Source organism: Macaca thibetana, chromosome Y (genome assembly GCF_024542745.1).
Source record: "Macaca thibetana thibetana isolate TM-01 chromosome Y, ASM2454274v1, whole genome shotgun sequence".
Lineage (NCBI taxonomy): Eukaryota > Metazoa > Chordata > Mammalia > Primates > Cercopithecidae > Macaca > Macaca thibetana.
In genome coordinates this window covers 11,159,075-11,171,834 of record NC_065599.1, presented here as the reverse complement: position 1 = coordinate 11,171,834, position 12,760 = coordinate 11,159,075, and the positions used below count along the sequence as shown (strand labels likewise).

At 41.1% G+C, this 12,760-nt stretch overlaps 2 protein-coding genes across 2 annotated transcripts in view; one reads left to right on the top strand and one right to left on the bottom strand.

The window, feature by feature from the left end:
- The window catches only part of DHRSX (dehydrogenase/reductase X-linked), a 435,219-nt gene extending 433,927 nt beyond the window's left edge, over positions 1-1,292 (bottom strand). Inside the window, exon 1 of the mRNA XM_050777740.1 lies at positions 1,289-1,292. The gene's annotated coding sequence lies outside the window, so the exon portion shown is untranslated. The remainder of the gene's footprint in view (positions 1-1,288) is intronic.
- Positions 1-12,760, top strand: part of RPS4Y1 (ribosomal protein S4 Y-linked 1) — a 381,935-nt gene that overhangs the window by 136,718 nt on the left and 232,457 nt on the right. The window lies entirely within an intron of this gene.

Below are 12,760 nucleotides of genomic sequence, written 5' to 3'. Positions count from 1 at the left end.
CCACATGTGAGTGAGAACACACAATGTTTGGTTTTTCATTCCTGACTTACTTCACTTAGCATAATAGACTCCAATCCCATCCAGGTCGCTGCGAATGACATTCCTTTTCATGGCTGAGTAGTATTCCTTTGTATATACATACCACAGTTTCTTTACCCACTTGTTGATTGATGAGCATTTTGGTGGGTTCCACATTTTTGCAATTGCAAATTGTGCTGCTTTTAAAATGCGTGTGCAGGTATTTTTTTCATAGGATGACTTCTTTTCCACTATGGAAAACAGTATGGAAGTTCCTTAAAGAACTGAGAGTACAACTACCATTTGACCCAGCAATCCTGCTACTGGGTATTTTCTCTTTTCTTCTTAACTGTCCTTCCTTCTTCCTGGCAGGCTACCACCATAGACATGATGGCTCTGTCGGGTTTTATTGGCTGCATTTGTTCCCAAGCCACTTGCAGAAAGGGTTTTTTCTTGTCTCTCTCCGAATTCATTTCTTCATCCTTCATGCGTTCCTTCCTTTCTTTGCACCTACGGTGTGCTTGGGGTCAGGACAATACATCCAAGGGAGTTCTGGTGGCCTAAGAATTCTGTTTCCTGGAGAAGAAAGGCATGTAACAGGCAGACAGGAGATAGGGCGACAGGGACCACCATACTTGCATCAATAACGATGATTTGCAGGAGTGTTGGTTTCCGTGTAGCCCCTCGAGTTTCCTTCATGGAAGCCTCCTTATTCGCCCTTCCCAATTGAAAAGTGCCTCAACTGTAGTTGGGATTTGAAAAGCTTGAAACTAGATGGCCCCTCTGACATCATGGTAAATGGTCACATCAGTTTGTGGGGCATAGCTGGGTTGGGAAAGCCACTTCTTGGACACCCTCTAGCCTAAATGTGATGACAGTCATCTGTCTCCACCTCTTAGGGTCTCCCTCAAAAAAGCTGTTGGGGACGTGAGAGGAGAGGATGGTGGGATGAGGAATCAGCAGGAGGGACTTGTGTGCAGGGAGAGTTGGAATTCCAACCTGGTACTGGTGGCACAATTGATTTAATACATTTTTTCTCTCTCTCCTCTCTCGTGCTCTCTCTCCTTTCTCGCTCTCTATTCTCTCTCCTCTCTTCTCTTTCCTCTCTCTCTCTCCTCTCCCCGTCTCTCTTCTCTTTCTCCTCTCTCTTCCCTCTCTCCTCTCTCTGTCTCCCCCCTCTCTCCTCTCTCCTCCCTCTCTACTCTCTCTCCCCCTCTCCTCTCTCTGTCTCCCCCTCTCTCTCCTCTCTCCCCCCTCTCTACTCTCTCTCCCCCCCCCTCTCTCCCCCCTCTCTCTCTCTCTCTTCCCCTCTCCTCTCTCTCTCCCCCCTCCTCTCTCTCTCTCTCTCCCCTCTCTCTCTCTCTCTCTCTCTCTCCTCTCTCTCTCTCTCTCTCTCCTCTCTCTCTCTCTCCTCTCTCTCCCCCTCCCTCTCTCTCTCTCTCTCCTCTCTTTCCCCCTTCCCTCTCTCTCCTCTCTCTCCTCTCTGTCTCCCCCCTCCCTCTCTCTCTCTCTCCCCTCTCTCTACTTCCTTCTCTCTTCTTTCTCTCTCATCTCTCTCTCCTCACTCTCCTCTCTCTTCTCTCCTCTTTCTCCTCTCTCTCTCTTCTCTCTCTCCTCACTCTCCTCTTTCTCCTCTCCTCTTTCCTTTCTCCTCTCTCTCCTTTCTCTCTCTTTTCTCTCTCCTCTTTCCTTCTCATCTCTCTCCTCCTTTCTCTCACCTATCTCTCTCCTCTCTCCCTCTCTCCCCTCTCTCTCCTCTCTCTCCCCTCTTCTCTCTCTCCTTTCTCTCTCATCTCTCTCCTCTCTTTCTTCTCTCCTCTCTCCTCTTTCCTTCCTCTCCTCTCTCTCGTCTCCTCTCTCCGCTCTCTCTCTCCTGTGTCTTTCTCCCCTCTATTCTCTCTCTCCTCTCTCTTCTCTCTCTCTCCTCTCTCTTCTCTCTCTCCCGCCTCTCTCTCATCCCCTCTCTCTCTCTCCGTCTCTCTATGTCTGTCTCTCTCTCTCTTACTCCCTCTTTTTCTGTCTCATGCTCATCTTTTACTGTTTTCACCTGAGGGAAGAGTGATGTGAAAATAGGAATTCACTTTTTCTGAAGTGGTTAGAAATGTGGGGCCGTGGTGTGTTCTCCGCCTGTTTTGGGGTCATTCCTTCCTCATTCCTTAGAACGTTGGTATTAACAGCTTATTTCCCTCCTTTAGGGGCTGATTTGAGTTAGCAGATGCCTTTCGTGATGGAGGAAACAGGAAGTTTTTAAAGTCTCCTCTGTTGCTGGCTTTGCTGATTATCATCGAATTATTATCATTTTCGAGACATCTCTTTTGCATGATAAATGAATTGAGTTTGGACAGTGGAAACAGAGGAAGTACATGTGTTGTTTATTTTTGTTGTTGCATTTTTGATTATTATTATTATTTTTTTACCGGTATGCTGGCTTTTTTTTTTTTTTTTTTTTTTTAAGTGTAGTTTCAGAGTCTAACTCTGTGGCCCAGGCTGGAGTGCAGTGGTGCGATCTCAGCTCACTGCAACCTCCGCCTCCTGGGCTTAAGCGATTCTCAGGCCTCAGCCTCCCCAGCAGCTGGGATTACAGGCGCCCACTACCATGCCCGGCTAATTTTTGTCTTTTGGTAAGGGCTGGGTTTTGCCAGGTGGACCAGGCTGGTCTCAAACTCCTAAACTCAAGCTGTGCACTCACCTTGGCCTCCCAAAGTGCTGGGATTATAGATGCGAGCCATCACGCCCAGCCAGTATGCTGGCTTTTATTTTAAAATGGTTACAGTCTTTGGAACAATGTAAGGCAAATGTGACTCCCCTGACCAGGTCAGGCCTCATGGGCATATGACCTGTGCAGTCACACAGGGACCTGTGCTCACAAGGGTGCCACGGTTTATTGCTGTATTGCTGCCATCTTCAAGTTCTTCATAAAGCTGGAACAATGGGTCGCACATTTTCATTTTGCACAGGACCTCCCAAATTCTGGAGGTGGTCTGGACGCCTGATTTAGTTTTCTTTGAAAATACTTGAAGTTAAATCCTGTAGCTGGAAGATGACAGAAGGGAATTGGCAGGAGGCTACGAGTATGGGCATCCCCACCATGACAAAAACAGGGGTCAATTTTTACCTGTTTAGTGAACAGTCTCTATGCAAATTGATATTTCATTTGCTTTTCTGGTCGCTATCGAAATTGGTTTTTCATTTTCTGGTTGCTATCAAAATTGATTTTTCATTTTCTTTTCTGGTCGCTATTGAAATTGATTTTTCATTTTCTGGTCGCTGTGGCAATTGATTTTTCATTTTCTTGACTACAGGCACTGATGATCGCAACTCTCATGTCTTATAAACAGGTGACCCAGCACCCCTTGATCCCCCCAAACCAAAGCCAGATCCAAACCCCAACTGACCTGGTTTCACTGGTAAGAGCCTCTAACCCTACGGGTGGTCTCTATGTTGTTTATTGTAACATTATTTTATACTTATTAATAAGAATATTTATTCACGTTTTCTCATGTCGTTTTCTCATTTCTATCATATGACATTTACTGACAAATACTATTCTATCTAAGTATATAATAAAATACATTAATTTTTTTTTTTTTTTTTTTTTTTTTTTTTTTTTTTTTTTTTTTTTTTTTTTTTTTTTTTTTTTTTTTTTTTTTTTTGAGACGGAGTCTCGCTTTGTCGCCCAGGCTGGAGTGCAGTGGCCGGATCTCAGCTCACTGCAAGCTCCGCCTCCCGGGTTTACGCCATTCTCCTGCCTCAGCCTCCCGAGTAGCTGGGACTACAGGCGCCCACCACCTCGCCCGGCTAGTTTTTTGTATTTTTAGTAGAGACGGGGTTTCACCATATTAGCCAGGATGGTCTCGATCTCCTGACCTCGTGATCCGCCCGTCTCGGCCTCCCAAAGTGCTGGGATTACAGGCTTGAGCCACCGCGCCCGGCCCATTAATTTCTTTAATCCCTAACGTTGAAAACGTGTCCTCTGACATTTTAGAATTATGAATTACAAAGCCAATTTGAGTCAACTTTATCTATTCTTTTTCATTCCTTTGAAGAGATTTCTGGTATTCAGATTGTCTAGATCAATGCATATGACTACTTTTATAGCTTTTAACCTGGTTGTTTGCTTGCCCCAGAATCGCACCAGTTTGATTTGATACCAGGGTATCTGCAAATATCTGTGTCTTCAAACCTTTTCCAGTAGCAATGATCACCTACAAAACCTTTGTCGAATAGTGTCATTATTATATCACACTAGTCTTAGTTTCACATCTCTCGTTCTGAAATGTACAAAGCATAATGCATCCCAATGGGCCATGGAGACTGCTTCTTCTGTGTATTGGATGCTTTGGCCTTTATCCTTCAATTCATGGTGCCCGCCACCAGGCCCGGCTCAGTTTTGTATTGTTAGTAGAAACGGGGTTTCACCATGTTGGCCAGGCTGGTCTCCAACTCCTGACCTCATTTGTTCCGCCTGTCTCGGCCTCACTACCTACTGATGTATAAGCCTTCTTCAGTGATTTATCGATATAAAAGATTACCAGCCACTTATTATGAAAATGGTTTTGCACTTTATTTTTGCCTTTGAATATTTTTAACAGGAATGTTTTACAAGCAGTATGTTTATTTTTTTTAATGGTGTCTTACGTTTGTGTGGGTATCCTGCTTCATGTAACTTTTTCTTTTCCATTTAAATTGGGAATCATTTTGCTGTTGTCTCTTCTCTTGGGAGAAGTAAAACCTTCTTTTTAATTTCGTTTGAAATTGTTTATAATCATAGGTTGATTCAAGGAATGGTAATGCGTTTTCAATGTTGAGCTTTTTCTTTTTTTTGTTTTGTTTTGTTTTTTGAGACAGACCCTCAAGTGGCGTGATCTTGGCTCACTGCAGCCTCCACTTCCTGGGTTCAAGCGATTCTTGTGCCTCAGCCTCCCAAGTAGCTAGGATTACAGACATGCACCACAATGCTAGGCAAATTCTTGTATTTTGAGTAGAGACGAGATTTCGCCATGTTAGCCAGGCTGGTCTTGAACCCCTGACCTCAGGTGATCTGCCCACCTCAGCCTCTCAAAGTGCTGGGATTACAGGTGTGAGCCACTGTGCCTGGCCTGAGCTTTTTCTTTGAGATTAGATTTGTCTCTTTCTCTTGTTTCCGTCAATGGGTTTCTAAAGTGTTTTTTCCTTGTTTTTGTTACTCTGAATCCATTTTCGTGTCCACTATTTTTCTGTTTATTTCTGTCACGTAGAAACGATTGTGTATGTATTTTTTTACTATCTATGAAATGATGACCCTTTGTTAAAATCCAATTTTTTTCTCGTCATTTCTGACCTTTTCTAAGAAGTCTGTCATATTATTTGGTAATGGGTTTTAAAAATTTTCCCCGTTCCTGGATTTATATGTTCTCTTTACAGTTTATTTGTAATTCAGTTCTATTGCCTTTGCTAGAAAACTCAGGACAACTTTTAATACATGGAGTTGTAAATACGGTAGACAGCTTTTTTCCAGACATTAGGGCAAAACCCCAAAGAGATTTACCTTTAAATAAAATAAATCATTTCAAGAAGTGTCTTTCTCTTCTAGTATGCTTTTTTTCCTGAACACATACGTTCTTATGCTATGAGATTTCTTATTCCTTTCTATACAATATATGTGAAAAATCATGTGCTTTTTATTCATTACTTGTGTATTTTCATATGGTTTTGAAAAAAAAGATTCATTTTGATGTAGCCCCTCATGTTTCTTTCATTTGAGCCTCCTTGATCACTCCCAATATAAAATGTGCCTCGACCTTAATTGGGATTTGAAAAGCTTAGAACTAGAAGGCTGGGCCGGGTAAGGTGGCTCACGCCTGTAATCCCAGCACCTTAGGAGGCTGAGGCGACTGGATCACTTGAGGTCAGGAGTTCAAGATCAGCCTGACCAACATGGAGAAACCCCGCCTCTGCTAAAAATACAAAAATTATCCAGGTGTGGTGGCGTGCGCCTGTAATCCCAGCTACTTGGGAGGCTGAGGCAGGAGAATGGCTTGAACCCGGGAGGCGGAGGTTGCAGTGAGCTGAGATTGCACCACTGCACTCTAGCCTGGGCAAAAGAGCAAAACTCCATCTCAAAAAAAAAAAAATACAAAAACAAAACAAAGAAACCTAGAAGGCTGGCTTTGAAACTAGCATGAATGTCACATTAGTTTATGGAGCCCAACTGGGTGGGTAGAGCCACTTTTCAGACACAGATCAGAATCTGTCAGTCACGGATCAGATGAGATCACAGTCACCTGCCCTACCTCTTACGGTCCGCTTACCAGGTCAGGTGTTGCGGACCTGGGAGGAGATAATGGGGAATCAATCAGAGAGAGTTGTGTGCAGATAGATTCTGAGTCCCAGTTGGGTCCAGGCAGCACAGTTGATTTACAAAGGACATTATTTCTCTCTCCCTCTCTCTCTTGCTCTCATCTCTTACTCTTGTCATCTGAAGGAAGAATGATGTGAAAATGGTCAGGAATTTACTTTTTCAAATGACATCCTGGTCAGTGTGATATTCAGAAAGTCTTTAGTCATGTGGGTCTCTGGTGACTTCTCCATCTGTTTCTGAAGTCATTCCTTCCTCAGAACTTGAGAAGTAACAGACCGTTTCCCTCCTTTAGGGGCTGACTTTGACTTAGCAGATGCCTTTGGTGGTGGAGGAGACCGTGAGTAACTCTTTTTAAGTCTGGTTACCGACTTGCTTACTGTCACCAAATTACTGTCATTTCCAAAAGACTTATCTCTTTTGCATGACCATGGATTGGGTTTATACAGTGGAAATATTGGAAATATTTGCGTTGTTGTGATTTATTCTTGTTGTTGTTGGATTCTTTTTTCCACCAGTATGCTGGCTTTTATTTTAAAATTGTTACAGTTTCTGGAATGATATAAGGCAAATGTCACTTCCCTGGCCGGGTCAGACTTCATGGGCATGTGACCTGTGCACACAGGGACCTGTGCATACAAGGGCACTATATTGGTGTATTACTCTGTAGCTGCCATCTCGAAATTCTTCATAAAATGGGAACAGTGAGTCTTGCGTTTTCATTTTGCACAGGACCTCTCAAATTCTGGAGGTGGTCTGGACACCTGGCTTAGTTTTCTTTGAAAATACTTGAAAATACTTAAATCCTGTAGCTGGAAGATGATGGAAGGGAATTGGCAAGAGGCTGTGTGTATGGACATCCCCACCATGACAAAAACAAGGGCCACTTTTTACCTGTTTAGTGAACAGTCTCTATGCAAATTGATTTTTCATTTGCTTTTCTGGCCACTATGGAAATTGATTTTTTCATTTTCTTTTGTGGTTGCTATTGAAATTGATTTTTCATTTTCTTTTCTGGTCACTATCGAAATTGATTTTTCATTTTCTTTTCTGGTCGCTATCGAAATTGATTTTTCATTTTTCTGGTCGCTATGGAAATTGATTTTTCATTTTTTTTTTTTTGACTGCAAGGCACTGATGATCGCAACTCTCATGTTTTACAAACAGGTGACCCAGCACCGCCTGATCCCCCAAACCAAAGCCAGATCCAAGCCCCAACCGACCTGGTTTCACTGATAAGAGCCTCTAACCCTCCGGGTGGTCTCTATGTCGTTTACCTGGCAGTGATGTTCATGTCATCTGAGAAGAGGAGATTTCAGGTGAGCCTGTTCCTGCTGTTGAATTACAAGGTGATTGCAGTGCTCAAGTAGTGGAAAACCTAGATTTCAAAAATAGTTTTCGGTTTGGATTTTATTTTTCTTTTCTTGATGTCACTTCAAAGATAAACGGAACTTCCAGATAACTAAATAAGAGCTTTTAGATGTAGACTTGCTATGGGGAAAACCATCTCTGTGTTTCCTATGGGGAAGCCAACTTGTTTTAAATAATTAGATTTTTACTGAGTGTTTTTCTTTACATGTTTGTTTAATTTTTAACACAGAACATTATCAAGATGGTCTAAATCCTGTTGACATTTTTATGGTTTTTTGCTGGTAATGTTATTATTGGCATAAGAATATTCCTTGAACATTTTCTTGTGTCATTTAATCATTTGTATCATATGACTTTACATTATTATACTACAATTATACTACATACTTAATTACATACTTTGGTTTCTTTAATCCCTAATTCTGAAGTTATGTTTCTTCTGATGTTTTGGAATTATAAATTACAAAGCAAATGTGACTGCCCTTCATGCACTTTCCTTTATGTTTGAAGATATGTTTCTAGAGTGCAAGTTGTTTAGATCAATGTTTGTGAGTACATTGGTAGCTTCTGACATGGTTTTGAAATTGCCTCAGAATTGCACCAATTTATTTTGATGGCAGCGGGGTGCGCAAATGACCCTTTCCTCACACCATCTCCGATAGTGGTGTTCACCAAAACATCTTTGTCCAATAGTGCAAAATGTCATGCTAACCTTGTCTTAGTTTCATGTCTTTAATTCTGAAACTGGAAACAAAAACAATGCGTCAGTGGGCTGTGGACACTTCTTCTGTGTATGGCATAGTGTGGCTTTTATTCTTCTGTTCTAGTATGTCCTCCCTGATTTCTAGTCATTTTTGAATTACTTATAGACAATTAACGTTGCCCAGTATATTATGAAAATGTGTTTCCACTTTATTGTTGCCTCTGAAAACATTTTGAACAGAACCATTTACAAGCAAGACTTGAATTTTTCTTTTTAATGTTGTCTTAGATTGGTGTGAGTTTCCACCTTTGTGTACCATGTTTTTCCTTTTAACTTCAGAACCATTTTATCACTCTCTCTCTTCCCTCTTGGGAAAAAGAAAACCATCTTTTTCTTTTCTTTTGAATTACTTACAACTATGAATTGATTTATAGAATGCTAAAATATTTGTAAAACCGAGCATTTTCATTGGGACTCAAATTCTTCTGTGTGCCTTTTTCTCCTGGTGATTTCTTTAAATGGATTTCTAAGGTGTTTTCCCGTCAGTATTGATTTGTTTTGCTGAATACATTTTTATGTGTGCTGTTTTTCTCTCTATTTCTGAACTATAGCAGCATTTTTGTGCATTCTCTCTTACTCTCCACTGAATGATGAACCTTATGAACTCCAATTGTTCTCTCTCCATTTCTTGTATTTCTAAGAAGACCGACATATGATTTGTAAGTGATTTTTAAAAATTGTCTGCTTTTCTGTGTTTTTTCGTTGTCTTCAGCGTGCATTCGTATTTTTATTGAATTGGCTTTGCTGGAGAACACATGATGGCTTTAAGTATGAGTGAAGAGAGGAGACATTTTTTTATTCCTGATTTCAAGGCAAAAACCTAAAGAGGTTCACCTTTAAATAAAATAAATTGTCTTTGCAAAACCAGATATTCATTTCAAGAAGATCTTTCTATTCTAGTATACTTTATTTTCTAAACATATAATATATAGGTTCTCATCCCGTGAGACTTCTTCTTTCTTTATACACAATATATTGGAAAAATCATCAGTTTTTTAGTGATTACTAATGTACTGTTGTTACATGGTGTTGAAAAGTGTTGGATTCAAAGTAGCCCCTCATGTTTCCTTCATTTAAGCCTCCTTTTTTCCCCTTCCCCATGTAAAAAGCTCCTGATGGCCAGGAATAGAGGTTCACACATATAATCCCAGCACTCTGAGAGGCTAAGATGGGAGGATCTTTCAAGCCCAGGAGTTCAAGACCGGCCTGGGCAACATAGCAAGACCCCGTCTCTAAAATGAAATAAAAAATTAGCAGGCGTGGTGGCACATACCTCCTGTCCCACCTGCTTGGGAGGCTGAGGCAGGAGGATTGCTTGAAGCCAGGAGGCGGATCCTGCAGTGAGCTGTGGTCAGACCACTGCACTCCAACCTGGGTGACGGAGGAAGACCCTGTCTCAAAACAAAACAAAAACAGTTGCTCTACCTTAATTAGCATTTGAAAAGCTTAGAACTGGAAGGCAGCCTCTGAAATGATCAAGAACATACCTGGTGGGTAGACCCACTTTTTAGACGCTCTCTAGCCCAAATCTGATCACAGTCATTCTTCCTCACCTCTTCGGGTCTCCCTCACAGAAGGCGTTGGGGGTGTCGAACGAGATGATGATGGGATGGGAATAAACAGGAGCAAACAGTGTGCAGGCAAAGTTGGAGTTCCTACTCAGTCCGGGAGCAGAATTGATTTATGAATTTCTTTCTCTCTTTGTGTCTATCTCTTTTTTCTCTTTCTCTTTCTCTCTTCCCCCCGGCCCCACACCCCGACCTTCTGATCTCTAATCTGTTCATGTGAGAGAAGAGTGATGTGAAAATGGTCAGGAATTTGCTTTTTCTAATGAGATCCTGGTGAGAGTCATATTCAGAAAAGTATTTAGTCACATGGGGCTCTGGTGATTTCTCTGTTTATGAGCTCATTCCTTCCTCATTTCTGAGAACTTTGGTGTTAACAGCCCATTTCCTTTTTGTAGGGGCTGACTTGGACTTCGCAGATGCCTTTTATGGTGGAGGAAATCGTGAGTAGCTCTTTAAAGTCTCCGCTGTTGCTGACTTGCTTGTTATCACTCAATTATTATCATTTGCAAGAGACTTACCTCTTGAGAATGATCAATGGAACTTGTTTGCACCATAGAAACTTAGGGAGTAAGTGTGATGTTGTTGTCTGTTTTTGATGTTGTTGGACTTTTTTTTTTTTTTTTTTTTGCCAGTTCACTTGCTTTTGTTTAGTCTTTGGAATGATGTAAGGCAAATGTGACTCTCTTGGCCATGTGAGGCGCACAGGCATGCGACTTGTGAAGTCACCCAGGGAGCTGTGCTTACAAAGGTGCTATATTGGTTTACTGGTCTGTAGTTACCATGTTGCTCTTCTTCATACAGTTGGGATGAGGGTCCCACATTTTTGTTTTGCACAGGACCTTGCCAATTCTGTCACTGGGCTAGACAGCTGCTTTAGTTTAATTTGATGTTAAACAATGTAGCTGGAAGTGATGGAAGAAAGTTGGCAGGAGGCTGTGTGTATGGTTATCCCTGCCATGACAAGCAGCAAGCTCCAACTTTTACCTGATCTGTCAGCCATCTCTATGCAAATTGATGTTGCATTTTCTTTACTCTAAGACAGTCACAATTGCAACTCTCATTGTCACAAAGAGATGACCCAGCACCTCCTAATTCACCCAAGCCGAAGCCAAATGCAAACCCTAAGCAACCTGGATTCATTGGTAAGTGCTTCTCACTCTATGGGTTGTCTGTATATTGTCCATAGTAGAGTGGCATCCACGTCAGCTGGATGAGAGGCTTTCAGATGAGCATGTGCTTGCTATTAACTCTGTACAGAGTTATTCCATTGGGCAGGGAGGGAAGTACACAGTTTTCTGAAATAGATATTTGACTTCATTTTATTTTTAGTTTGCTGATTTTACTTCCAAGATTGTATGGAACTTCTAAAACACTGAGCACAAGATTTTCATATGAACTTGGTATAGAGAAAATGGCCTGTGCATTCCCTGTAGAGAAACTTGGGTGTTTTCAATGTTTTTGCTCTTGAATATTTGTATCAGCTATTTTGACACATGAGAGCATTCTCAGGGTAATCTGACTAGCAACTGGTTTTTGAAGTGAATTGTTGTGAAACATTCAGGGTTTTAGTTTTGTTTTTGTTTTTAATTTTTAACACAGAATCATAAATAATGTGCCTGCGCTCTTGGCATTTTAATGGTTATTTGCACTTATATTTTATATATCAGTTTAAATGAAGCAAATGTTAAGTAATAAAGCCAGTCTTTTGTTCATACTGCACTGTAACATTATTATTATTATTATTATTATTTGAGATGGAGTCTCGCTCTGTCACCCAGGTGGGAGTGCAGTGGCACGATCTCAGCTCACTGCAACCTCTGCCTCCTGGGTTCGAGCAATTCTCCTGCCTCAGCCTCCTGAGTAACTGGGATTACAGGCATGCACCACCATGCCCAGCTCATTTTTTTGTGTGTATTTGTAGTACAGGTGGGGTTTCACCACGCTGGCCAAGCTGGTCTCAAACTCCTGACCTCAGGTGATCTGCCCACCTCGGCCTCCCAGAATTCTGGGATTACAGGCATGAGCCACTGCACCCGGCCTATTTTATAGTTATTAATAGTCACTGAACATTTGCTCATGTCATTTTATCATTTATATCATATGACGTTTACTGTCAATTATATACTATTCTATATAGATATATAATACATTAATTTAACTAATCCCTAATGTCTAAACTATTGTGTCTTCTGACTTTTTAGAGTTAGGAATTACAAGGCAAATTTGAGTCAACTTCATCTGCTTTTTTTTTTTGAAGAGATTTCTGGTATTCAAATTGTCTAGATCAATGTAGATGAGTCCTTTTCTAGTTTTTGACCTGGTTCGCCATTTGCCCCAGAATTGTCCCAGTTTATTTTGACGATGGTGTGTGCAGATGTCCCTATCGTCACACCATCTCTACTGGTTATCACCTACAAAACCTTTGTCAGATAGTGTAAGGATTGTATCAAACTTGTCTTAGTTTCACATCTCTAATTCTGAAATTAAAAAAAAAAATAGTGCACTCCAGTTAGCCATGGATACTTCTTTTGTGTATTGGATGTTATACCCTTTATTCTTAAATTATCATATGTACCTACTGATTTATAAGTCTTCTTCAGTTATTTATGGATATTAAAGATTATTAGCCACTCACTATGAAAATGTTTTTGCTATGTATTTTTGCCTTTTAATATTTTTCACAGGAATGTTTCACAAGCAAGA